Genomic DNA, 27,979 nt, shown 5'->3' on the forward strand with positions numbered 1-27,979 from the left:
TTTCACGCCTCTTACTGCTTTATCTGGCAGAGTTAGATCCAAGTGAAATCTCAGTGTCGATAGGCATTGATTCTGCAGGCTCATTACCATGCAGCATGGACACTGGTTAACCTTCTCAGACCAGGAGCAGCATTTGGCAAGTTGCCCCAGCAGCAGTCTACAGTCTGGAAAGGCAGCCATCCTGGAACAGTGGGATGCGTTTAAGTCAGCTTTGAGGTGTTGCGCACACAAGGCAGGGGCCTGGCAGAGCATTTGTGGAAGGGCTTGTACAACCTGCCCTGCCCTCATCCTGGCTCTCTCCAGAGCTATCAGGCTCTTGTTTTTACGGCCACCCTAGCGATCCTCGAAACAGTAAAAGGAAAGAAGGAGAAAATCTCGTAAAAAATTGCCACCTTACTGTCATAACCTTGAAATGACAGGTGGGCTCCAGAGGAAGGATGGTCTCCTGAGGTCCCCCTGGGTGATGGCAGGTGATGGTGGGTAGACCACACCACCTTCACACCCTGGAGGAAGGTGATGGATGCAGACACTTGAAGGGGCATCTGAGTATATTCATTTGCATTTAGTATTTATTTTTTGAGAGCCTGCTAGCCTACTAAGGCAGTGTGCTCAGTGCTAGGAACCAAAGACATCAAATATGTGGTTTCTAGCTTTAAAGAGGTCACAGATATTAAACAGATAATAGGATTTCCTACTTTGTTTTCCTTAGTAAGTATGTGTATTTACATATCACTTCTGCTGAAACTGTTAATTAACTACTCGATATTTATTCTGCTATGGAGTGTTAGTGTTCATCCCTCCTATAGTCATTTTTATCATGTAACCAAGATGAGTACGTTTGTTGCTCTCAGTTTCACCAATTACAGCATCCTATCATCTCTTCATTCCTACCTATGTGTTGTGCACATGTGTTGAAAGTCCACAGGAAGTGTGCTCACTAGGAATGGTACCTCTTGTTTTCCCCTGACTTTGGGACATATTCTTTTTACTACCATTTAGTTATTGACTCATCCAAGGAGAACACAAGATGTAGGATTGATTCCCTCCTTCTCATGTAGAAGCTGTCTACGCAAAGCTGGAGGGCACTGGTCTTCCTTGTTCTTCCTCCTTTCATAAAGATTGAAATTATTTGGGGGTCATTTTCATTGTTTCACTCACTTATCTGATATTTCCTTCACTTTTTCAACAAATTTTAATTGAACACTTGGGGCTTGGTGATGAACACAGACATTGGCGCTCTCATGTATCTTAAAATCCTAGGAGCTCAGGGCTGTCCTTGCCCTTGACCATTATGAAAAATTTTTAACTGCCCTATTCGCCAGATTATTTGGATTTGTATGTCTGTCTATTCTTTGGTATTCCATAGTCTTTAGGAGAGGAGGTTCTGTGTTTTATTTTGGTTAAAGAAAAAAGTATTTACTTATATAATTTTGTATGATTATTTTATTTCCTCACTTAGAAGCCTTTGTTGCCTGGCAAATAAATCCAAATTCTTTTCCTTGGCCTTCAAGGTCCTTCCCTAACCTAATTATCTGGACTTTCATTTCTTGCCCCTCCTGGCTCGTCCTGTCCCACACGCTCTAGCCACTGAATCTTACAATTTGCTCAACAGGATGTGCATTTCACATCTCTGTATCTCTGTATAAACTCTAGTTTCCCCTGTAATTCATGCAGGTTAATAAAATTGTCTGTCTCTTTCAGGACCAGTCTTTACTGCCTTCTCTGACTCCTCCTCCTCCTCCCTTGTATGTGCCTCTAATACAGCACTTCTAACACTGTAGCAAACATTGTTTTTTATTCATCATGTCCCACACCAGACTGGACGCTCTCCACGGACAGGATCTGTGTCTTCTTCATTGTCTTTTATCCATAAATGTCTCCTGGAACATCTCAGTGAGCCTACATGAACATTTCCCAAATACACCTAAACCTTACCACATTATTGGCTTTCCAGGCACAATTCCCAGAGCTTTGGAATGACCTCTTACGAATCTCTAGCTGCTGGAGGCTTAGTAGTTCTTGAGAAATCATTTTGAGTGGAAAATCCATTCCTGCATGAATTCCTCACATTCCTCTAGTTAGATCTGATCTTTTTCTCCTAAGAACACTCAAGAGCTTTATTTATATCTTTACAGGGACATTACCTTCCACTTAGTAATAAAGTTATTTGTGTACATACTTGTTCCCACTGGTAGATTTTAAATATCTGAAAAGGAGGTGGTTAATTGCAGCTGATAGCTCTCATGGAGCATAGCACAAAAACACAATGACCATCACATGGTGAGGGCACAGTGAGCCCTAATAGAAGGGTTAGGGAAGGAATTGGTGTACTATGTGTTCACATACGACTTCAACTTCATCTGTCTAAAGTCAACTTCTAAGATGACGCATTATAGCAAGTTGGTCTATGTACTTTTCATTCAAGCTATTCCCCTCCTTCTCTCAAGGAAGAAGAAACCAACTGATAAGATAAAAGTGTGCTGGACTCAACACATCCGTTGAAGAACCTTTCTTGCACTCCCACTTACACTATTTCTTGAACTACTCTCAGGATCCTGATTTCAGTAACATTTGACCACCAAGAACATTAGAGTTATGAAGGTGGTAACATATAAAATACTCAATTAAAAAGAGAGAGGAAAAGAAAGGGAATGAAAAAGGAAAGAATGGAGTAGCTGGAACAGGTCCACCTAACGTGTCGGGTCCCCGCATGGTCCCAGGGCCTACTGACGGGAGCTGTCAAGTGAGGACGTTTCTTTAAAATCTTGCAGGCTGTTTTGACACGTAGGAAGTGTGTAAAGATTTGTGCCTCATTTGGATCACTCACGCCCATGGAGCTATTTGTCAGACAGGCACCTGAGACCCTGCTGAACATGGTGACTGAGAAGAGAATGATTAACAACCTTTTTGAGCTTTTTCAGGAAGTAATTTTATTCACATTTCAAGAACCACAGGGTATCCCAGAATCCAAGTTCTCCTTTTCTTGTTTCTGTTAGATTTATTCTTTGGCTCTATTTTAAGGTCTCCTAAAAATACTTTTAACTGCTAAATATGTCTCCTCTCAGGTCACTTACAGAGCCCCCAGTGAACTGGCACTGCCCAGCGGTGACGAGCTTCAGATCTTACCTGTACTTCCATCTCTGACAGAACTGTTTTTCATTTTTTTTTAACCAAAGAGTTTACAGGAACAAATCCCCCTTATTGTCTTAAAACTAAGAAGGTCAGTGGACTTGTCACAGAAGGTGAGGAGCAAAAAGAGGTAATTGGCTAAAATTCTGAAAAGAGGGACAAAAGGAGAATAAAAGAAAACAGGAGAAGTTCCCCTCTGACCAGGAGAGACCTGTGTTCACGAACTGGGCTCCATTATGCACAGCATCTTCTGTCTGCCATATGAATGGAGAATAGAAAGTGTTGGGAGAGAGAGAGAGGTGGGGCAGGCCATTAGTGGAGAAAACAGACTAGTGGAAGAGTGAGCAGAGCAGAAACTAGATGAATGAACACGTGGTTCGAGGGAAGAAGATTCTGTCCAGCTTCCTCAGGGCACGCCACACCCCTCTCCAGGCCAAGCAGTGCCTTTGCGCTGGATTAGGACTGAGAGAGGCTCAATCGAGCAAATGCTGCTCTATCTACACACAGAAATCCCTTCGTGATAAATAATCAACCTCAGTTGTTCTTTTATAATGGGTCATTAGTAACTCTGGCAAAAAAGTGCTAAGACACCAGTTCTTGCTGCTGAGTCAAGAAAAGATCCTCAGGTTTACAGAAGGTTCACTATTTCTCCCATGCTGAATCATCCCACCACTTTAGCATGCTTCTTCTTCTTGTTCCTAGTTACTACCCCACACTCAATGAAAAGAATCTTTATTACCCAAAATCCTTATTCCTAAGTATCTGAACCTGTTTGTAGATAATCTATGACTATTGAGATTGTGGAGTAAACTCAAACAAAAATGTTCCTGTCACTATAGTTGCAAACCAAATTGGAAAAAAACCTTATCTAATTCAGTCAGACAATTTACCTTCAAAGCAGACAGTTTAATCCAGTCCCTCTCCCCAAAGGCCACAGTCCCGTGGCTATTATCGCTTGTTCCTGCTTTATTTGGAAGACTAGCTACTCCCTTCACTCATCACCCTCCTCCAGTCCCTAGGGGTTTGCTCTGGGAAACAAGCATTGATGACCCCGTGCTTAAGAATTCCTGTGTCTAAGGGCAAAGGAAACAGGTGGTGTATGTGTGTGCCTGTTTGTGTGTGTGTGTGTGTGTGTGGGTGTGTGTGTGTGTGTGTGTGTGTGTGTGTGTTTGAATCAAAGGTTTCCTCCAGAAGACCTGGAAGAGTGATGAGGACCACTCTCACTTCAGACTGCCATAGACACCTCAAAGATCAGCCTTAAATGGCAAAGCACCAGCTAGATCTCTCAGGGAAGGAGGCTCCCTCAGCCATCACCCCAGTCCCCAGTCCCAACTAGAAGATAATTGCTTTAGCAAAGGACACGGGTGTTCTTCAAGTTTCTTGGGGAGATGCTTGGGAGGGTTACAAAGATTTGAACTTCTTTGCAAAAAGTTTTCTTTTGCCTTTGGGAAAAGCCAGACTTAGCCTGCCATGTTTTCTCCTACATGAAGTTCCCTTAGTCACCTTGTGAACCTACAGTAGTCTATGTCCCCAAAGGGTGCCTTACACAATCTCCATAATTGTATGTGGAGCCCTTTGGGGGGTTTCAGGAGATGAGCTGCAGCAAAGGCAGTGGTGGCCTTTGACTTAGGGGTTTGGGGAGGAACACGACCACTAAGGAGAAAACTCAGGAGCTGACATGAGACAAACTACTCCTTCCAAGAACCAGATGCTAATTTAGTGGTGATGGGGTGATAAGGTAGGAAATTGGGGTGTAGGGTAACAGCCCTATTTATATACCTGGCTCCTTCCACTGGACTGTCAGCTCCTGAAGAGCCAGTGCTGTGGCTTGTTCATCATAGTAGCTGAGTGTCTGGCCCAGAGGAGGGACTCAGGAAGTCTCTACTGCCTAAACTGTGAATTTTATTGAAATATGATAATTTAAACATATTTCCAAGTAGTTAAAGTCTGGAACAGAAGGCAATGCTTTTTCTGGATCAATCCCTATAGATAGTACTGAATAGAATGACTCAAAGGACATCGACAGTGTGTTTTCCATTCTCTTCTCTCCCTCCCCCAACAGCCCTTAAAAGTGTTCCTGTTCAGTTGTCTATACCTAGATCTGGATCATCTGCATCCAGACCTGGACAGACACACTCACACTCATTATATGTTAGGGGTCTAATTCAGGCCATCTGCTCTTTCATAAAAAGTGACAGCTTTTAGATTCCTTTAATGTTTCTGCTTATAAAAGATCATAGGTCTGTATAATAATTGGTCTTTTCCTACTAATTGGTGACAACTTGAATCCCCTTTTACCTGAGCATCAAAACGTTTTAAATATTAACTGAGCTTCACGACCTCTCAGTGTGCTTTGTGCCGTGTGTCTGTGGTAGAGATGGGTCAACTGGTCCACTGAAGCACCGCCCGCTCCGGGGCTTGTGGGGGATCTCAGGGCCCGTCACCGACAGCATCACACACAGGCCACGGGCAGCCCAGACCCAAAGCCATGTGAAAGTGGCCGTCCCTGCACTGTAGAATACTGCTGTACGTAAGACCTGGCTTTTCTCCAAACCCTGTGCCTATCCCATTTGATTTCTAAAAGTCCAGTCAGTCAAACAACTCATTTCACATTTCACTGGTGTGATCAGTCAACAGAAAGAAAGGACTCTAATCATGTATGTGCACAAATACTTCAGCAAAAGCGTGTTTTAAAGGGATTCATACCATGTGCTTGATTTAAATGTTAAATGACCTAAGCATCGTTTGGGGGAAATTTACCAATACTTTAGCTATGTCTGTGCTTATACGAGTTGATATTTTTGTAATAAAGTGCACCCATTTGTTTACTATATAGATTTATAATTAATTATGTAAAAATAATTATGTAATAATTACATACTACATAATATTAATTATATAATAAAATCACATAAACTCAATAATATAATTATTAAAATTATATTTTATAATTTTTATATTTTATTATATAATTATATTATTTTAATTCATTACATGTAATTAATATAACATAATTTATAGATTATATATTAAAATAAAGTCATTGTTTGTAAGAGCAATATTTTTAAAAGTATTAATATTTGTATATTGCTTTCTAGTTTAAAAGCTTGAGTAATACTGATGCAAACCATAGGCCAATTCAGGGAAATCCAGAATGTGGTATGAGCTGGAATCCACAGGACTCCGGAGGGTTATGTGAGGAAAAGTGAGCTTCCTCCGTAATCTCACCCCTTCCAGACTATATATATATATATATATATATATATGTTAGATGAAAGCAGCATTAATATCTTATCTAGTAATTTTGATAATGAGGTTTTTTGAGCAGTTTCTGGCACACAAAACTCCCAGAATTTCCCAGATTTGAAATTAGAAGACTGTAGAAATAGAGTATTACCAGGGACAAAACTTACATAGTTTAAAAGGGGTAAAAAGTCATGACTCCTAGGCTGACTGCACAAGAATCACATGAAGACACTTGTTAAATTGGTAGGTCGATTGGCAAAGTCTGAACGAGGTCTATAGGTTCAAAAATTGTACTGTATCAGCACTGATTTCCTAACTAATTATGCTAGTTACATAAGATATCCTTATTCTTTAGGAAATTTATATGGAACTATTTAGGGGTAAAGGAGCATCAGACCCACAACACACTCTTAAAGAGTTCAGAAAAAAATGTGGATAGGTAAGTTGATAGACAGGTAGGCAGGTAGAAAGGAAAAACAATGAAGCAAATGTGCTAAGATGTAACATCAGGAAACCAGGTAAAGGATATATACGGGAATTCTTTGTACTACTCTTGCAATTTTTTTCTAACTTTTAAATTATTTCAAAATAAAAAGTAAAACAAGAACAACAACATTACTGGGCACCACTGCCAGAAATTTGACTCAGTAACGTCTGATAAAGGCTTGGCATCTGCATGTTTTAAAAAATTTCCAGAGTATTTTGATGCATGTTTTGATCCCCTGGTCTGGAGCACTGGAAAATGAACAATCAAACAACACTGCACAGCTTTCTTCCATCCATAAATGAAATAATATAAAATCCCAGCACTGCTGTGACACGGCTTCCATAGGAGGATGTGTGTTTTATAACTTATAATAATAACTGTTTACTCTCCATTCAATTCACTTAGTATTTGCTTAATGCCTTTAGTACATTAGAATAAGTTAGAATGAAAATATCCTTTACCTGCTGTTGTCTGCTAAATACATTTTTAGAAGGTATGTGATTAGCTACTCTAAACAGCATTCCAAAGGTATCTTACCTCTGCAAATGTTTGGAGCAGTTTACTTGAGCAAAGGCCTGTGGAAGAATAGCATCACAATGCGACCTTGTGCTGAAAGCATGTAAAAACTCTTAGAATCCTGAAGCAGGAATTCCACTGTTGTAAAATCCACTGCACTGTTAGCTGGAAACTGAAAATTAAGAAGGAAAAAACACATAAGAATGAGTATACAACACAAAAACATCTTTGTAAAGCCAATCTAATATTAATTATGGAAGTTAAGAAGAGTACGCATTCACACCTACATGCCACTCCTAATTTATCGCTCTGGTATAAAAAGCAACAATTAAACAGGCTTTGTTGGAGATAAAGTTCTTGGAGTTGCTTCTGGTATTGTGTATTCAGATTCCAGGAGTTCCCTAAACACGGTCAACTTCAAAGTAAAAGTTAAGTGAAAGAACATTATCCTCTTCAGAAAAGAGAGAGAATCACCAAATGAGTTAAACAACAGATTTTGAAAACTGAGGTTGTTTCATACACAAATTACTGTGGAGGCATTGGAAGAGTCACATTTTGGTGGTAGGCGTGTAAGTTCTATGTGGTACCTCTCAATCAACTCAGTTATCACGTTGAGATTTACCTTCACATTCCATTACATGAAATGTAATACTAGGTTTATTGAAAATAATGTGTGCTCTCTCTCTGCACAACACAACTTCAGCAAAAAATAAACAATTTGGGTAAAAGTGAGCTGTGGGCAAAAGAAGCTGGCAGAATTTTTGTCCCCTGTAAATTAGTAAAGTGAGTTAATCTACAAATAATGATTTAATGGTATAACAATTTTCTCTCAAGAAACTAAATTACTTACATTAAATTCTCAAACCAATTAGAGGTTAGTGGCAATAATTTCAAAGATTTAAAAAGTTAAGAACAGTGAAGATAAGTAACTTTCTAATGTCACCAAAACTCAGATCAGAAAAAATTCTTTCCATTACTAAGATAGAATGCTACATAGTTTTCAAAGGCATTTAGAATAACCATGCTACAATGTGTTTGTTTTGTTTTCTTTTAATGTTCATCGTTTCAGAGACTCTGTTATATTCTGAAACATCAGCATAGTTTTTTTACTGGAACTGTGAGGTAAAGTAACAGAGTTCCTCTGTTTTTCTTTTTTTTCTTTTTGAGGAAGATCAGCCCTGAGCTAACATCTGCCAATCCTCTTTTTGCTGAGGAAGACTGGCCCTGAGCTAACATCCGTGCCCATCCTTCTCTACGTTCTATGTGGGACGCCTACCACAGCATGGCTTGCCAAGCGGTGGCATGTCCGCACCTGGGATCCAAACCAGCGAACCCCAGGCCGCCAAAGCGGAATGTGCACTTAACTGCTGCACCACCGGGCCGGCCCCCAGAGTTCCTCTGTATCACTTACACAAGAAGCATTTGTTTATGAAATACTGAAAGATGAAATGAAAATAAAAAGATTTTAATACTTAATTATACAACATTCAGAAATTCTAATCTAATCTGATGGTTATAGCCAAGCTTCTGGCTTCTCCTTTATCAAACAAACACTATTATTTCCTTACAAAACACTTTTAGTTGGGGGCTGGCCCAGTGGCACAGCAGTTAAGTTCGCATGTTCTGCTCCTTGGCGGCCCGGGGTTCGCCGGTTCGGATCCCGGGTGCGGACAGGGCACTGCTTGGCAAGCCATGCTGTGGCAGGCGTCCCACATATAAAGTAGAGGAAGATGGGTACAGATGTTAGCTCAGGGCCAGGCTTCCTCAGTAAAAAGAGGAGGACTGGCAGTAGTTAGCTCAGGGCTAATCTTCCTCAAAAAAAAAACCAAAAACACATTTTTAGTTATTTTTTAAATCAATGAGTTTAAATTCCTGTGGGAAAAGAGAGATGAGAGATGCTACACATAGGACAGCATGTAGACTAGATGAATCCAGTAAGTCTCCTGAGGAGGAGAAACTGGACACAACTTCTTTTAAGGGTGCTTCTCCAAGGCAGTCAGTGTTCAGGAGGGCTTACATTCTTGAATCAATCATTTGACTTCTGTCATACAAAAATCCTTTACTAAGATTTGGGCAAAAGGGAAATAAACATAAATTCAGTACTTAGACACAACGTAAAGAAATCTACACGGTTTAAACAGTTTAATGCTTATATAGGTCAATAATTATTTAGATTAAAGTAAATATAGATAACAAAGCCAGAAAAAACTATTAGTCATTTTCCATACAATTTTCTATGAATGGATCTAAGGATACGAGTTTGCTATACTGAAGTTAAACACATATGCATAACTCAACAGCTGAGGATACTATTAAAAGATATTAAACAAGGGGCTGGCCCCGTGGCGGAGTGGTTAAGTTTGCGCACTCCGCAGCAGGCGGCCCGGTGTTTCGTTGGTTCGAATCCTGGGCGCGGACATGGCACTGCTCATCAGACCACACTGAGGCAGCGTCCCACATGCCACAACTAGAAGAACCCACAACGAAGAATACACAACTATGTACCGGGGGGCTTTGGGGAGAAAAAGGAAAAAATAAAATCTTTAAAGAAAAAAAAAGATATTAAACAAAATCATAAACTGTGATTTTTCCAATTCAAAATTATTTTGGAGCAGAAGGCACTTTTGTACTTCTATTATGTATTCTTCACAAGTCAGTAAACATTAGGCATCAGATTCTTCTAGACCAAGGGTCAATAAATTACACACACAATGATTCCAAAAATGACTTTTTAGCAGAAGCAAAAGTCACCATCTTTTCACTTCTCTCCCTACTGCCAGTTAGAGCTGCTGCCCACTACCTCTGAGCTGCGTGTAAGAGTGAAACACGGCCCACCGCTGGAAAACAGACAGATGGAAGATGGCAACCAGATACCCTCTGTTTGAAACCAAATCTCGTTCAAGATCATACACGGTTTATGGATTTTCTCTTTTGAGAGACTCCACTAAATTATGCCCCTAGTAAAAGATATGAAAAGTGTTTCTATATATCTTGTAAAACTGCTTTGAAGACATGTCCAGTAGGTTGTTCCATGTCCCTTAAATAATAATACCCCTAATAAATAAGTTCCATAAGTTAAAGACAATGCCTGGAAAGTATCTTTATTTTAAAAATTGGTAACTTTTAAAAAGAGACATTCATGCAACATCTACCACGTATAAGTCATAAGTCGCTAATTAGGAGCTTTAAATCCCCTGGAGGAATTTTTAAAAATATAAAAATTTTCAAAGAGTTTACACTTCAGGGGAAAGAGAGAGAGAACTGGTATACCTACTATAGAATACGTTTTTGCTTTTGTTCTGTCTTAGCTTCCAGGAAGCTGAGTGTTCAAATCTGTATTCAAGTGATGCAATAATTGTTTGCATATGTTTTACGGTAAAGCTATCTTTCTGATTCTTTATTACCTGGCTCTTGTGCCTTTAAACCTAACTTAAACCCTCTTGTAATCAGATTGTTATTTAATAGCCCTCATACTCACAGTTACTTTTTAAAAGTTGACAGGATATAAGTAATAAATAAAGTAATACATAGAATAAATAGATCACTTCATGTTAGGAGTTCAAAAAAATCAAGAACTGAACATCCTAGTAATGGTTACACTTTGCTTTTTATTTGTTTGTTTTTTGAGGAAGATTAGCCCTGAGCTAACATCTGCTGCCAATCCTCCTCTTTTTGCTGAGGAAGACTGGCCCTGAGCTAAGATCCGTGTCCATCTTCCTCCACTTTACATGTGGGATGCCTGCCACAGCATGGCTTGCCAAGCGGTGCCATGTCTGTACCCGGGATCCGAACCGGCACCTGGAATCTGAACTGGCAAAGCCCGGGTGGCCAAAGTGGAACTTGTGAACTTAACCACTGCGCCACGCCACGGGGCTGGCCCCTACACTTTGCTTTTTAAAGGTACAGCAATACATACCTGTTTGACTCTGGATAAATCACTTACCCTCTCAGGGCTAGTTTTCTTCATCATACAACAATGGGCTTTAATAACATTAGATCAGTGCTTTTCACATCTTTTTCTTCTTAGCAGAGAAACTTTCTTTTTCAAATCTTACATGGAATTTCCAAAGATAAACAGATAAAAGGAAGCTGCATGACTAAAGTCGGAGTTGAGGGCCAGAGGCCACTTACCAGGCTCCCCATTCACCAACCTTTCCTCCTCCAGTCTGTGGCAACTCCAGAGGTGCTGCGAGAGGTTCTGTACCACGTACTTTAAAAGCCACCAACTAAGTGCTGGAATATAGTCTTTGGTGGTTCTAAAATTCACTACGCACCACAGCCAAAGCTTTCCTATTCCTTATCCCTACAGCTTAGATAGAAACCTTGATACATTATTTTTAAAATTAGTACATGAAATGTGGTCAGAGTTTGCATGTTAAACCTAATGAGAAATTAAAAAAAATCTAAATAATTCTATTTGTATATCTGAATAAACTGTAAAATATGGTTTAAAAAGTTTTAAACATTATTAAAAATTATATATTCACAACATCCAGTAACATCAACAATGATACCATTAAGAGTCATAAGCTCTGTTCAACCAGCTGTCACAAATTCCTATTAGAAATTAGAATTAAAAATGAATAATTAAGAAGTAAATGACAAATTTTTTATTAATTCATCTTCACATCCCATGGAATATATCTCCTAGTCTCACTTTAACACAACACTGCTAAATACAAAATAAAAGATTCATACCTTTGTAGAGATTTTCATATAGGCTCTCAATGGTTAAAAGCAAGTTCTTTTCCATAACTAATCCAAATATAGCCAACCAATGTTTTCTAAAGCACTGTAACAAATGTATTAGAGTCCATGGTGGTTTCAAGTACAGCATCTAAAAAGTATTTAGAAAAAAATAGCATCTATTGATTTATTTATTATTCCTATTATTAAAAAGTACCTATTCAGGAATTCCTACATACATTTTTGGGCAAAATATAGTTAAATTCTTTTTAAACTAAAAAGATGTTTTATTAAAGTCAATCATAAACTTAAAGGCTAATTCCATTGCAAATTGCTTTTGTAAAATTCATATTTGTATTAGTCCTTATAGTTTCAGAAACTATATGTGTGAAAAGCAAGCACAGTTCTAATTGGAAAAAGCATAGTTTTAACCAGCAAAGGGCATCAATCTACTTTTCAACACAGTCATTTCTTTGAGGAAATCAGTCTAGTTATTTCATATAATTGGAAAAAATCTATATAGAAAAAGTTGTCAACTATGCTCGACACTTGCTACACTCTTGCAAAGACATGTATAAAAAGAGACTGAGGGGCTGGCCCCGTGGCCAAGTGGTTAAGTTCTCCCGCTCCGCTGCAGGCAGCCCAGTGTTTCGTGAGTTCGAATCCTGGGCGCGGACATGGCACTGCTCATCAAGCCACGCTGAGGCGGAATCCCACGTGCCACAACTAGAAGGACCCAAAACTAAGAATATACAACTATGTACTGGGGGACTTTGGGGAGAAAAAGGAAAAAAATAAAATCTTTCAAAAAAAAAAAAGATTGATCACTTAGTACCTCAAGACGTCAGCATGGCCTTTTTGGAAGCATTCACATGCAATGATTTTCCTAGACTCTATTAGGAAATATCTAATTTATGTCAACCCTCCTAGAAGCATCTGATCATTCTTCATCTTGGTTCAACACTTGATAATAACCAAGCAGCAAACACATCATATTGGCAAACATTAGCATCTCCGTGAACATCTGGAATAGATACAGTCTATAGTTGATGGGGAATAATGTTTCTCCCAGCTATAAATGTCAACAGCAAACAAACCTTAAACTAAACTAAAAAGGCCACTATTGCCAAATGCTGTGTTTTACTGATTGCAGAAAAGATGTGAGTCTAAAGAAAATTCAAGATATCTTGCTAATAAGATCAAATTTATACTCTGATTCTCATATTTACATGACATAAGCCAAAATATATACTTCTTTGAATACATATTGCTAGGGGAATTCCCTATACAAGACATTTTGACTCACATATGAGAGAAATTTTTCTGAATTCAACTTCAGCTCCATGAGGCAAGGTGTTTGACACTAGGAGATTCACAATAAATATTTGTTCACTGAAAAAATGAATAAAATATAGTCCTGGTCTTTAGGAAATGTCCATCAATTAATTTTCAAAAAGTATTTTCAAAAACTTCAAAAAAAAACCATAATATTATATAGATTAGTTCAATGAAGCTTACACATTTTATACAAGAAATATTTCTTAAAGTAAGGTAACAAATCTTTAGCAATAAAAGAGAAATTTTCAACTATTAGGGTTGAAATAATCACCTCCATCCAAAGGTTTCCAAAAGCAATTTTCATTTCTGTTTCTAATATTGAAGATAAAGTTGTTCCAAGAGATTTTTCAAGGTCAGATATGATGCTTTCAAGTAGAATGAGTAGTCCAGAATTTGTAGATTCTTCCTCATAGCTCTCTTCCAAAGGTGCTGCTTCTTTAAAAAAACCAGTTACAGGCTTTATTTAGGACACGAATAGTAAACATTTCACATATACAGTTAGTATTAAGCCATAATTAATAAATACTTTATGTATATAATTAGTATTTGAATTACTTGGAAAACAAACCTATACTTTCTTTAGAAACATGTATCTCTAGTATACTTGTTTTAGATGCAAGATAAATATACTATGTTAGCCAATGCTTTATCTTTTTGACAAAAGGCAACTAAATATTTTTACTAAAATAGAAATTTAAGAAATGAGTGTGATATTTTAACTACAATTTTATTTTTATTTTCCAAAAAAGGAAAAATTCAAAAAATGCTTTACATATATTTATAATAGAAAACCAAGAACTATGGATCAAAATGTTTTGCTTCCAAAAATAGTATATTTTTCCAATTGCTGCTCACATCAAGAAGGATGAAATATGTTATGAAAGCACCAAAATCTCCAGCTTAACTGCCTTTACACCCTCTCCTTTTAAAATGAGCTTTTATTATTTTAATTAATATCATTTCATTAACATTACTATTTTGATACCTGAAAAGAACTGCAATTTCTTTATTGGAAAATTCAAAATATTAAGTGGTTTATCTCTAGACATACAAACTAAGGATTAAAAATGACAGTCATATAATGGGCAAACTGAAAGTATGTGACCCCTGAAAAACCATACACTGGAATATCCTGTTACCTCTAATAAATGCCATTTTGAATTTTATGACAAAAGAAATTTTATTACCAAAAAGGTCAAAAAAGTAGCATGTGTACATATGAATTTTTCTATAATTATATGTAAAAGGTACATACAATATTAGAGATTTCAATAATTACACTCCCCACAGAGGAAAAAGGTGGGATGTATTTTTAAATTATGTCAGATTTAATATAATATACCATCAAATAACAAGCTATAGAACAGATTATTCTGGTCAAGAAAAAGAGATTAAACAACAGTATGGCCTTTAGCTTTTTTAAGTATTAGTTTAAAATTAAAAAATAATTATTACTAGAGTCCCTCAAGTTTCTCTATTACTGAGTTTTTACTGTATTAATAGAAGGTTATGAATATAAGGCTAATTGTAGAAAGAAACAAAAAAATTCTCTCCACCTCAAATGAATATTTCCTGTAGCTACTATTAATTTAAAAGCCATACTCTTCAAGGTACAAAATAGCATGCATACAGTGATTATAAATATGTAAAAATGTGAGTGTGCAGACAAAAATTCAAATTAATTTGTAAAAGTGTATGTAGAAGGCAATAATGTTAATTATGTTTTCTTTTGGATTACCATTATAGCATTCATTTATTTCTACCATTTATGTGCCAGCAAATATTCCAAACAATGTTATTTTAAATGTACAAGATGAAAATTTACTATTAATTCCAATTGTTATCAATAATCTTAGTATATAAAATAAGATATATTTCTAATTATTTGTAGTAAGAATACTACCTGCTTTCAATTGTTGCTTAGATATACAGGGCTGATGACATACATCTGTGTTCAGAGATAAGTTTAACAACTCTGCACTCAATTATTCTTTACTGAGTGACTTCACACCACTTATTAGGCCTTTGTTTCTTAAATTTCTATCATACCTAAGGTTGAGGTTAGGAGTAAAAAATATTTTATTTTTTGTAAGATAAATCACACAGCAACTCAAAATACATGGGATCTAATCAGAGGTTGGTGATTCTCAGCATACATATTAACAAAGGATAGCAATTTTTTTAACAGAAAAGATAAAGGAATTAACACATAGCAGAGGCACATCATATGAGTTTTTGAGGATAATAATAATTATTATATATCAAAAGTTTTCCTGGTACCAGGCACTGTTCTAAGCACTTTACACATATCAATCCATTTAATTCTCACAACAAACCTCCTAGGTGGGAGTGGTACTAATCTTATCGCCATTTCACAGATGAGAACCTGAGGTGTAAAAAGTTTAAGTAACTTGTCCAAAGTTATACCTGGTACGTGGAAGCCAGATTTGAACACAAGAATACGATCATCCAAAAAGAAATAAATAGAGAGCCACAGTAAGAGAAATAATTTACACAGGGCAGGCAATTACAAATTTAGTCTGAGGGAGCATAAGACAAATGGTGTAAATTTGCTATTTGCAGAAAGAAGTCGGTATAATTAGAGCATAGTGCAGGAGACCAATTTACGTGGCTAGAGAGAAAGGCAAGGACCTTAACAAATGCAAAGACATTTTTAAGGGCTTCAATGGGGAAGTGACATGATCACATCTGTGTCTGTTAAATTGTTATTCTGGAGTCCAGCAGGCTTCCGGCTTTTGTTAATGGCAGAACAGCTTGATCAGACTAACTTTCCCACAGATGAGAATTAGAAAATCTGAACAACAACAGAAAACTATCTGAAGGCTCTCGAGAGCACTAAAATGTAGGCAGAAGCTAGAAGAGGGTCTACCCTCAAGACAGACACTACACTGGTGAAAACAAGAAGTTTCTATCTTTTCGCCTGAGGGCATTCCCCAATTCATCAACGGCTTATGACAGAAAGCCACAGTCTTAGTGGCTTGAAATGTCAGAAGACAATGTTCAGGACTGGCCAGGGCAGATAGAAAGTTAAAGGCGAAACTGAAGAAGGGAGGAAACCACAGAGTAGGTGAGCCCTAAAAGCTGCACATAAATTCTGCCTAGAAAAAACAACACACTGCCAAGAGATGAAGCAATCAACAGAACCAGATTCTGATATGACACAGATGTTGAAGGTATCTGATTGGGAATTTAAAATAATTTTGATTAATATGCTAAAGGATATGGAAAAGTTAATGGAAAAGGTAAATAGCATGCAAAATCAAATGGGCAGTTTCCGCACAGATGAAAATTATAAGAATCAAATGGAAGTGGCTAGCAATTAAAAAAAAAGCAGTTATCAGAAATGAAGAATGCCTTTGACAGGCTCCTCAGCAGACTTGAAATACGTGAGGAAAGAAAAACAAATTTGAAGACAAGTCAACAGAAATTACCCAAACTGAAACAAAAAGAGACTAAAAGGTTAAAAAAAAAACCCAGAGCTGTGGGACAACATCAAACAGTCTAACATACACACATGTATTAGTTATCTACTGCTGTGTAACAAGTTATCCCAAAACTTAGCAACTTAAAACAAGCATTTATTCTCTCACAGCTCCTAAGAGTCAGGAATCTAGGAGCAACCTGACTGGATGGTTCTGGCTCAAGTTCTCTCACAAGGCAGGAGCATGGTATTGCCTAGGGTTGCAGCCATTTCAAGGTTAGTTGGCACTCATTCATGTGGCTGTTGGCAGGCCTCAGGCCCTCACTGGTTCTTGGCTGGAGGCTTCAGTTTCTCACTATGTGGGCCTCTCCAGAGGGCTGCTCACATCATGGCAGCCTGCTTCCCCAGAAGAAGTGATCCAAGAGAGAGAGGAAGAAAGAGAGTGACCAAGAAGGAAGTCCCAGTCTTTTATAACCTAATCGCAGAAGTAACATTATCAGTTCTGATGCCTGCTCTTTATTATGCAGTCAACTGAGCCTGGTATGGTGGAGGAGGGGACTACACATAGGCTTTAATACTAAGAGGCAGAGATCATTGGGGTGATCTTGGAGGCTGGCTACTACAATGTAATTCTGTAATAACAGAGGACAAAAGAGGGAATGGAGCAGAAGAAATATCTGAAGAAATAACGACTAAGAATTTTTCAAAACTAAAGACAGGCACCAAACTACAGATCCAAGAAGCTCAGAGAACATCAAACAGCATAACTTCCCTCTTCTCTACCCTGCCCCCACATACACAAACACACACCTGGGCACATCTGCTAAAAACTGCTAAAACAAACTGCTAAAAAAGCAAAAGACAAAGAAAAAAATCCTGAAAACAATGAGAGGGAAAAAAGACACATTATATAAAGAGGAATCAAAACAATTATAGCAGACTTCTCATCAGAAACCACACAAGCTAGAAGAAAATGGAGTGACATCTTTGAAATACCAGAAGAAAAAAAAGTCAACCCAGAATTGCATATCCAGCAAAAATACCTTTCAAAAATAAATAATAAATAATGACATTATCAGGCAAACAAAACTAGAAAATTCATTGCCAACAAACTTACACATGTCAAAGAAAGTTGTTTAGGCAGAAAGAATATGATACCAGACAAAAACCTGAATCTATAAAAAGCAATGAAAAGTGCTAAAAATGGAATGAAAGATTAAAATATTCATTTTTTTATTTTTAAATGCTTTAAACAGTAAATGACTGAAGCAAAAATAGTAGCAAAGTACTATGTGTTTATTATTTCATAAAGGTAAAATATATGACAATGACATCACAAAGCATGAGAGAAAGAAATTGGGAATATACTGTTATAAGATCCTTACACCTCATGTGAAGCAATATAATATTATTTGAAAGTAGGCTTGGATCAAATAAAGACGTATATTGGAAACACTAGGGAAACCATTAAAAAGTTTTTTCAAAAAGGTATAAATAAATCAATAATGGAGATAAAATGGCACCATAAAAAATAACCTAAGAAAGAAAAAGAGAAGAAAAGAGCAGATGAAACAAATAGAAAATAATTAGCAAAATGGTAGATTTTGATCCAACCAAATAAATCAATGATATAAACTCATCAATTAAAAGACAAAAATTGTCAGCTTGGACAAAAGTACCAACTCTATGCCATCCTCAAAAAAACTAAAGACTCAGATAGTAAATAGATGTAAATAGATGGAAAAAGATATACCACATAAATACTAACCAAAACAAAACTGGAATAGTGATCTTAACACTAAACAAAGGAGACTTCAGAACCAGGAATATTGTCAGAAACAAAGAGAGATATTATATAATGAGAAAGGGGTAAATTCTCCAAGAAGAGAATCCTAAATAATCCTAAATTTGTATCCATCTTACTACAGAGTTTCATAATATATGAAGTAAAACAAATAGAACTGAAAAGAGAAGTAAACAAATCCACAATTATAGTTGGAGATTTCCATACTCTTCTCTCAGTAATCGTAGAATAAGTAGACAGATAATCAGAAAAGTTATAGAAGACCCAAACAACACTATCAACCAACTTGACCTAATGGAAGTTTATAGAATACTCCACCCACAAGAGCAGAATATACATTCTTTTTAAGTGCACATAAAACATTCACCAACGTAGACCATATTCTTGGCCATAAAACAAACTTTAACAAATTTAAAAGAATAGAAATCCTATAAATTATGTTTTCAAGCCATAGCAGAATTAAAGTACAGATAAATAACAAAAAGATAACTGGAAAAATTGCAAATATTTGGAATTAAGCAGCAAACATCTAAATGACCTATGGGTCAAAAAGGAAATCATAAGGGAAGTTATAAAGGATATTGAATTGAATAAAAATAAACAAACAACATATCAAAATTTGTGGGATGCAGCTAAAGCAGTGCTTAAAAAGAAATCTACAGCAGTCTCAAATAAATGACTTAAGCTTCCACCTTTAGAAACCAGAAAAAGAGCACAAAGGGGCAATGGAAGTGTTCTATATATCAAGGAGGATGCAGGCTACACCAGTGTACCCACTGTCAACATTGTAGAGTTAAGATTTGTGCATTTTAATATTGTATGTTCTTCCTCAAAAAAAAAAAAAGAACTGTATGAAGATAACCATATGGGGAACAGAGAGTGGATGGAAATATAGATAGAAGACGGCAGAATTACGGTAATTGTTGCAGCTGGGTACTTTGGAGTTTATCAGCTCTCTTTCATTTTGAATATGTTGAAATTCTCCATAATGAAATTTTTTAAATTAAAAATTTAAAAATACCATTATTACTTTTTGAAGAGTAAATGAAGGAGAGCTAGTGTAGAAGTAGAGAGCATAATTAATCTTAGAGTAGAAAAGGAAGAAAAGAGGAAAAATAACATGGCTTGACATAGGATGGTGGCAGGGGAGATAAAGAAAAGACCATACAAGACTCGCGAATTGACTGGATATAGATTATGAGGGGAAGCCAGGTATCAAAAATGACTCCGAGTTTTCTGGCTTTAGCAAATGGGTGGAAGGTGGGACTTTTTGTTCAGATGGAAACAGTTTAGAAGGAAAGATCAGGAGTTCGTTTCTGGAGACAGTACGTCCCAGATGTCTGTGAGACATCCAAGTAGAGATATCAAATAAGTAGATGAATGTACTAGTCTAGAGTTTAGAAGAGAGATATGGACTGAAGTTACTAACAAGGGGTTGCTGGCCCATATTTAGGATTGTAAATGTAAGTAGAGCACTTAGAATGAGGTATAGTATATAGTATGATAGAAGGGTTCTCCTTTACTATCATTATCAATTAATATTAATTATCATCTTCATCATCCATTTAAGCAATATAAATGTATCCTTATAATAAGGAGGTGTGACTTACACAGTAGGCATGACTATCACCCTTTATAGGAAAAAATAAAAATAAAAACAGGCTCATGTGGAGCATGCTAACGCCAGAATGAAAAGTAAGGTGTGACGCATGGATAAGGATAACAGATTGGAGGTTACCAGAGAAGGGGATTCGGGGAGGGTGAAAGGGGTAAATGGACACATATGTGTGGTGACAGATAAAAACTAGACTATTGGTGGTATACATGATGCAGTCTATATAGAAACTGATATATAATAATGTATTTGTGTGTGTGTGTGTGAGAGAAAGATTGCACCTGATCTAATATCTGTGTCAATCTTCCTCTATTTTGTACATGGGAGGCTGCTACAGTGGTGTGTAGGTCCACACCTGGGATCCAAACCTATGAAACCCAGGCCACAGAGCACACAAACTTAACCACTACACCTCTGGGCTGGCCCCACATAATAAACTACATCTGAAATTTGCACAATATTATAAGCCAATATGACCTCAATAAAATAATTTTTTTTAAAAAGTAAGGTTTGATTACAAATGTTCATTTCACTACAAAATGTTACATCTGTTAATCCCAAAACACTGATTGCAGAAATAATGGAGAGTTGATAAAGTCTCTTCAATTTAATTTTCATTCTAAGTTGAACTTTAAAAAAATTACATAGCAATTATCTCTCAAATCTAGCTTATCTCAAATTCAAACTGATCAACATATTACTAGTTCTATTTCAGCCTTGAACAAACTCCAAAACGATATATTATGTCCTTCATCAAAAAAAATTTAAAACCTAGAGATAGAAATCTCTAATATTTCATTTAATGCCAAAATGAATAACATCTTTGAAGACAGCTAAAATGATAACTGACCAAGCCCCCTTACAAGAAAAATCTTAGGGCTCTTCATTTCTATAATCACTCCATTTCACAGAGAATTCAGGCACAATCATGAAATTGTAAAACTCCCATTTTGCAGTGAATAAAATTCAGACTAAAGCTGCAAATTAAAATTGCTCTGCTTGGTTCCTTCAGAGCTTTTTCTCACATATGATGAATACAATTTTGCTTAACATTGTTAGTTTTACCTTAGAATTAAGTTATGAAAATATCACTTGGGAACGGAAGAAAGGAAGGAGGAGGAAGGAAGGAGGAGGAAAAACTCTTATAGAGAGCATCTGATGTACTAGGCACAACTTTAAGTCCTTTATATATATATATATATTTTTTTCTCTAAATACTCACAATAACCTCACGAGGCAAGTATTATTATTCTCCCTATATTTTACACGTAAGAAAACTAAGTGAAGCAACTTTCCAAGGTCACAAAGCTGATAAGTGGCAGACCCAGGACTCCAACTCCAACCCCATAACAGGCACCCAGGACATAAGTGTTACATAACCTACCCTCCCCAACAAACTAATTAGTCGATTAAATAAGCTTCTTGCCTCATGACCAAAAAATGTCAGATTTTTATTTCTGAACTACTTTACTGGGATATTAAATTGACTTTCCCCTGCTTTTTCAAAAGTCTTCTAAATATCATACAAATTAAATTGAAATGAAATTTCATGAGATTCAAATCTCATTCTTCTATAGCTTACACATTATAAGAATGTGAGATATAACTGAATATGCTTACCGGCAGATTTAGAAAATTATGCATGTTTCAGATCCTTGGTATGGTGGATACAGTATGATTTTTAAAAATTCTTTGGGATAAGTTGCTATTAAAACAAAAGAGTAAAATGACTATGAAACTCACATGCACAGAATAACAAGAGAACAAGGGAATAATTCCTGGTACTGAAGACAGCATTTTAATACTCAATCATCATTGTTCTCGTCACTCAATCCATCTGCAAATTTAACAAAAGCAACAATCAATCAGCACACTAAAATTCCAGATACTGGGGCTGGCCCCGTGGCCGAGTGGTTAAGTTCGCGTGCTCCGCTGCAGGTGGCCCAGTGTTTCGTTGGTTCGAATCCTGGGCGCGGACATGGCACTGCTCATCAAGCCACGCTGAGGCAGCGTCCCACATGCCACAACCAGAACGACCCACAACGAAGAATGTGCAACTATGTGCCAGGGGGCTTTGGGGAGAAAAAGGAAAAAAAAATCCAGATACTATATGAACAATCTAGGCTGTATTTACAAATCAAAAACATCTAAAAGAAAGAAAACTTTTTAAATAAAAAGAGGAAGGTAAGACACAGTAAAATAATGCCATGAAAATTCTAGATCTAGAATTCAGTAGCATATAGTCATGGGTTTAACAAAGTGGTTAGTTTACTGCTAAAATGGAATAAGATATGCCTATTCAGGAACACAAAGGAAAGAAACATAATCAGCAAGTTAAGTGCCATACTAGAAACCAAATGCTATGAATTCTAGTCTCAGTTCAGTCACTTAGAGATTATAAGTAAATTAGGCGATTACATCATGCTTAAAGCTATCTCAACTTAAAAGACGTTTTTAGGATACATGGGGTTGGAAAAGACACTTAAAACTGCAAGAATAGTCATGAAGTATTTATTGAACAAATATTTTTGAGCATCTGCTCAGGTACTATTCAAAAGTGAACAAAACAAAGTCTCTGGAAACAGACGAATCTGGGTTTGAATCCCTGCTTTCTCACTTACCAGACGTATAACCTTGGGCAAACTGCTTAACCAGGAGGTTTAAAGGAGGAAATTGATATGAAGCACTTGGCCCAACATATGGCAACAGCATGTGCTTTTTAAGTTATATATACTTACTAAGAGTCAGCTTAAATGGCACCTCAACAGCAATGACCTATACTGACATACAACACTAAAACAAATTCTGTATAAACTACAGTTAATATGATTTTTAATACTAAATAGAATTTAAGCCTCTCAGCAGCAGGCTGTGTGTGTTTCATTCACTGCTGCAGCCCCAACACTTACAACAGCATTGGCACAAATATTTGGCAAATAAATGAATCAACAAAAAATATAATAAAAGAAAACATAAAAATGATGGAACAAACGTCTGGTAGGGGAGGTGGCATATAACTTTATTTTTGCCTTTAATTATTTTTACCTTATTATAAAAATAAAATAACTATAGAAAATCAGGAAAATTCAGAAAATATAAAGAAAATTAAAATAACTCATAATTCATCAGCTAAATATAACCAACATTCACTAAGTATATATGCATAATCTAACAAATTTGGAGTTGTACTTTATATTCTTTTAAATCGTATTTTGTTTAATATTACATTTGATTAACATTTTTCAAAATATAGTATTCCCTCATATGGCTATAGCATCGTATATAACTTCTCCAATTGTTACATTGTTTCAAATTTTTTGCTATATAAATAACGCTGTGGTGAACACTATTTATATAAATCACTGTGAGCATCTCTATTTCTTTAGGATACATTTCTAGAAAGAGAATTATATCTTTAGGCTTCTTGATCCACACTGATAAATTGCTCTCCTGAAAGTTACTAACTCATATTCCTAAAGCCCTGAAGCACTGTAAGTATTCCCAGCAGCTGCTGAGAAGGAGGAACTTTCTAAACTTAGAAGCAATAAAAAAAAAAAAAAGGAAAAAGTGAAAGCTACAAAATAAAAATTTTTATACATGGGAAATTAATAATATTAAAAACAACAAACAGGAACATATTTGCAGCAAACAATGGGCTGACTAGTTGTATTTCTTCTTTTGTGAATTACCCATTAATAATCTTTGTCCATTTAGGGGAAGAGAAGTTTACATATTCCAATCAACCTGCATAAGCTTTTCATATAATGAAGACATGAGAGAATTATCACCTACTGCAGGCCATGAGCAATCAAGGACTATAATGTAACATATTAACCAATCTTCACAACCACTTTTTGATCTGGAGGTTATTAGCTCAGGGCCAGTCTTCCTCAAAAAAAAAAAATGGGGCTAATAAAATTATCTTCCACAAGTACTATAAGGTTTGAATGAGATATTAGCTGTAAAGCACTTGGAAAAGGGTCTGGAGAATAATGGTCATATAAGTGTTATCTATAATTATCATTAATATCTATATCATTATATAATAAAATGCATTTTGCATCAACAAACTAAAAACAATAAAATATTAAGAGTAAGAAAAATTCCCACCGCTTATAAGGACTGGGGCTTTACCAAAATGATAGCTTAGATCAGGGATTAGTTTTGTTAACTGTGTGGCTGTTTAAAATAAAAAGTCTTGGGGCCGGCCCCATGGTTGAGTGGTTAAGTTTGCGTGCTCCACTTCAGTGGCCTAGGGTTTCACCGGTTCAGATCCTAGGCGTGGACATGGCCACTGGTCAGGCCATGTTGAGGGAGCGTCCCACATGCCACAACTAGAAGGACCCACAACTAAAATACACAACTATGTACTGGGGGGATTTGGGGAGAAAAAGCAACAAGAAAATAATAATAAAATAAAAAGTCTTATATGTTAGTAACACATACCAAAGTATTTATGGGTAAAAATGATATGATATGTTATCTGGGGTTTGATTCAAACTACTGCAGGAGTTCCAGGAGTTGGGGGAGAAGTAGAAAAGAAAATGAGAAAATAAACAATAGCAAAATGTGGAAAACAAGTGATAGGTACATAGGGATTCATTATATTATTCTCTTCTGCATTTGAAATTTTTCATAAAGAAAAGTAAAAAAAAAGACTAAGATGTCCAATTTAATACAATGTGTTTAAATATTTTAACATTTTATTGATTCTAATAAGTCATATTTACTCATGGTTTTCCTTTAAAAGCTCTGAAACATCATACGAACTTACTTCTCAAAATGCATAAGCACTGTATCTGGGATATACCAAGAGCTAATAAATATTTGCAAAGGGAATGAATGAATGGATGGTGGAAGCCTTTTTTCCTCAAAGAGTTAAGACTAAATAGCTGTGCCAAAAGGCTTCTCAGGATTAATATCATGATTAGATTCAGTTTTGGACAAAGTCTTTCATGTCTTATAGTGAAATATGGGTACAGTAAATAACATAAATCCATGATATTTAAAATAATGTGAATCTACATATACAAATAATTCTGAGTTGGGAAGAAACAAATTTTTGAAGCATGAAATAAATCCTCTACACGTGTATATAACAGTGTTGCTCTACACACAGATTTTTTTCTAAAAAGTTATATAAAACATAAAAAACATACTTGGTTCTAAGACTAGAGTGATTTAAAAATGACATAAAAGAAACTAATACAGAAAAAAAAAATTAGGAGGAAATCTATAGACCTTTATTATAAGAACACCTGCTTACTATAGATTCTGACAGACGAGAGGAAAACAGTGCCTGCTTCTGCATCATACTAACTGCATACAGTGACAGACTAGAAACCCAGATCACTTACTGGCCTCATCACTCAACAATGATCTTTACAAAAGGAATTCAAAGTACTGTAATATAGACAACTATACGTTAGAACTATGTTGTCACTATCTGTGAAATACACACATAACCTAAGGTGGTCTAGGAGAAAAAGAAAAAGAAAAATCAAAGACCCCCAAAACCAAAGCCTAATAGAATACCCCAAACGATCACTGTGTTCTGCATTTCACATTCCAATTGTTATAAGTTTCTTAGAAGTTCTGCACCATTTCCCTCCAACGAGTCAGCACCCAAACAAATCTTAATCAGGAAGGACCGTGAGAGAACAATACTTACAAAGTTTTTGAGATTCGAGTTGTATTGACTGACCCCATAGCTTTCGATCTTGATCTTTGAGACTGTCATTGATGAAATGAACTGCAGGTATGGCTTTGTGCTGGGCATGTTTTAGCAGTTTTCCTGCCGTCATACAATCTAGCTCTTGCACAACAACCCAGGGAATTATTAATACAAGTCTGTCAAAGCCTGAAAAATGAAAAGATTTCTTAGAAGTCAACAAGTACTTATTACTAAATTGAACTGCTGTAGGAGAATTTGAAGTTTTTTAAAGTAAGGAATTCACAACCTAAACAAAGAGATAATACATAAAAAATGAAAATTAAAAATAGATGTAAGTGTCAAAAGAATGTTACAAAAACAAATACTATTCGATATCAAACAAGAGAAGTTTAGATTGCTGGGTTAACCTGTGAAGGCTCTGTTGTTGTTTTTTTTTTTTACTTAAGCTGATTATGCTTAATACATATGTGCTTAATAGCATACCGAAATGGAAACATACGTGGGGAAAAAACCCCACATCACTGTTAATATAAAATATCAACTCAAATAAGAAAATCAGAATCAGTAAATGTTTTATAAATACCTGTGATTTCTGTTGTCTTCAAAATTTTAGCAAATTTGAGATGATTCATCAGAATATCTGTATCAATTACGATTAGAAGCTTTTTGTCTGAAGCAGTATTTGCTAGAGAAAAACAGCAAAGTTAGGATTTGATGACACCTCATAATAGAGTTGTATAATAACTAAAATTTCGATATCACAGAACTTTGAGAGCATTCTTAAGAGAAGGTATTTCTTTAGACAACAATAACAAAGGTAAATTTACTCCAATTCTTATTTAAGAACAGTAATCAGTGTTTAATTATCCACTCGCAGAATATTATGAATTGCTGAATTTTGACTTCAGCTGAATATGATAAATGGGTGAATTTTCAATCATAAACTAACCTGCCCTAGTAGTAACTATGTTGCCAAACACTGTCCTGCATCACTGGTAATTGTGTGCTTAGGAATTATAAGTTAATTTTAAATATACTCTGAGTAAAATATAATTGAAAAGATAAATATGTGTAAAAGAAAGAAAACGTAAACGTGAGGATCAGATAAGTTAATGCACAGGAAACACTTAGTAAACTGAAAAATGCAATGTGAATGTAAGACAGCATTACTATTTTTATAAACACAAATTGAGAGAGTATACCAACAGATTTTGGATAATATCTGTCATTATCTTCTCCCATAGTGAGAATGATCAAAATTTTATATATAAGAAATCCATGAATAGAAATACCTTTGAGCAATTTGCATTATTTCTGATCAGTGCTTTACATAAATGAAATTGTTAAAAGTTATGATTAAGAGCAAGAATAAAACACAACTCACAACTCTGATTACCGCCCCTTGGCAAAAAGAGAAAGCGAAAATCTTTCTAACCATCTAATAATGTGAGATATATAAAACAAATGATGATAAGACAAATATTAGACCTTATCGTTGTAGCCAAAAGAAATATACTTTCTTAATTTTTAAGAAAGCACAGGAGATCATGAACATTATCATACGCATATAGAGTATACCAGCAGAAGAATGTACATCATCTTCCACCAAGTCAATTTCCAACCTCGTTAACTCTCCAGAAGGTGGAAGCACAGGTAAATCCACACTTTTTCCCACATGCGCAGCACGAGGCTCTTCTACTATCTGCATCTACATTGTAAAGGACTCACAGTAAAATAGTTTGAATTATTTAGTCTGCAGATTAGCAAGAGAAGACGGCAATTAACTGACTTAAGACGAGATGATTTGTGGAAATAAAGAAATTTACAGAAATATGGAGACAGCATGGTAAAAGAATAGAGATTGTAAACACACACAGGGTTTCTAAAAATAGGTCTTTTCTCATTACTTTAATTTAGGCAAGCAAGTTATACAACTGCCTTGAGTCTCAGTTTATGCATCTACAAAATAGGAATGTTAAATACCTATTCCCTTTGAGCATTTGTGTGAGGATTAAGTGAGATAATGTGATGCTCCTCTCACC

At 36.0% G+C, this 27,979-nt stretch overlaps 2 long non-coding RNA genes across 13 annotated transcripts in view; one reads left to right on the forward strand and one right to left on the reverse strand.

Annotated features, from left to right (window-relative positions):
• Positions 1–10,463, forward strand: part of LOC138921495 (uncharacterized) — a 40,840-nt gene extending 30,377 nt beyond the window's left edge. For 6 of the 12 annotated variants that reach the window (XR_011434122.1, XR_011434128.1, XR_011434123.1 and 3 more), the window contains one exon: positions 2,448–3,170. This is a non-coding gene — a long non-coding RNA (uncharacterized lncRNA). Of the gene's footprint in view, positions 1–2,447; positions 8,863–10,158 lie in introns of those variants that run through there. The other 6 variants (XR_011434120.1, XR_011434124.1, XR_011434119.1 and 3 more) reach the window with 5 other exon arrangements.
• Positions 10,464–11,542: 1,079 nt separating this feature from the next.
• Positions 11,543–27,865, reverse strand: LOC138921496 (uncharacterized). The gene is made up of 5 exons (XR_011434131.1): positions 27,516–27,865; positions 26,521–26,622; positions 25,935–26,123; positions 13,674–13,837; positions 11,543–12,215 (listed from the first exon to the last, which is right to left on the reverse strand). It is a non-coding gene; the product is annotated as an uncharacterized lncRNA (long non-coding RNA).
• Positions 27,866–27,979: the final 114 nt, after the last annotated feature.

Source organism: Equus caballus, chromosome 30, assembly GCF_041296265.1.
Source record: "Equus caballus isolate H_3958 breed thoroughbred chromosome 30, TB-T2T, whole genome shotgun sequence".
Taxonomy (NCBI): Eukaryota; Metazoa; Chordata; class Mammalia; order Perissodactyla; family Equidae; genus Equus; species Equus caballus.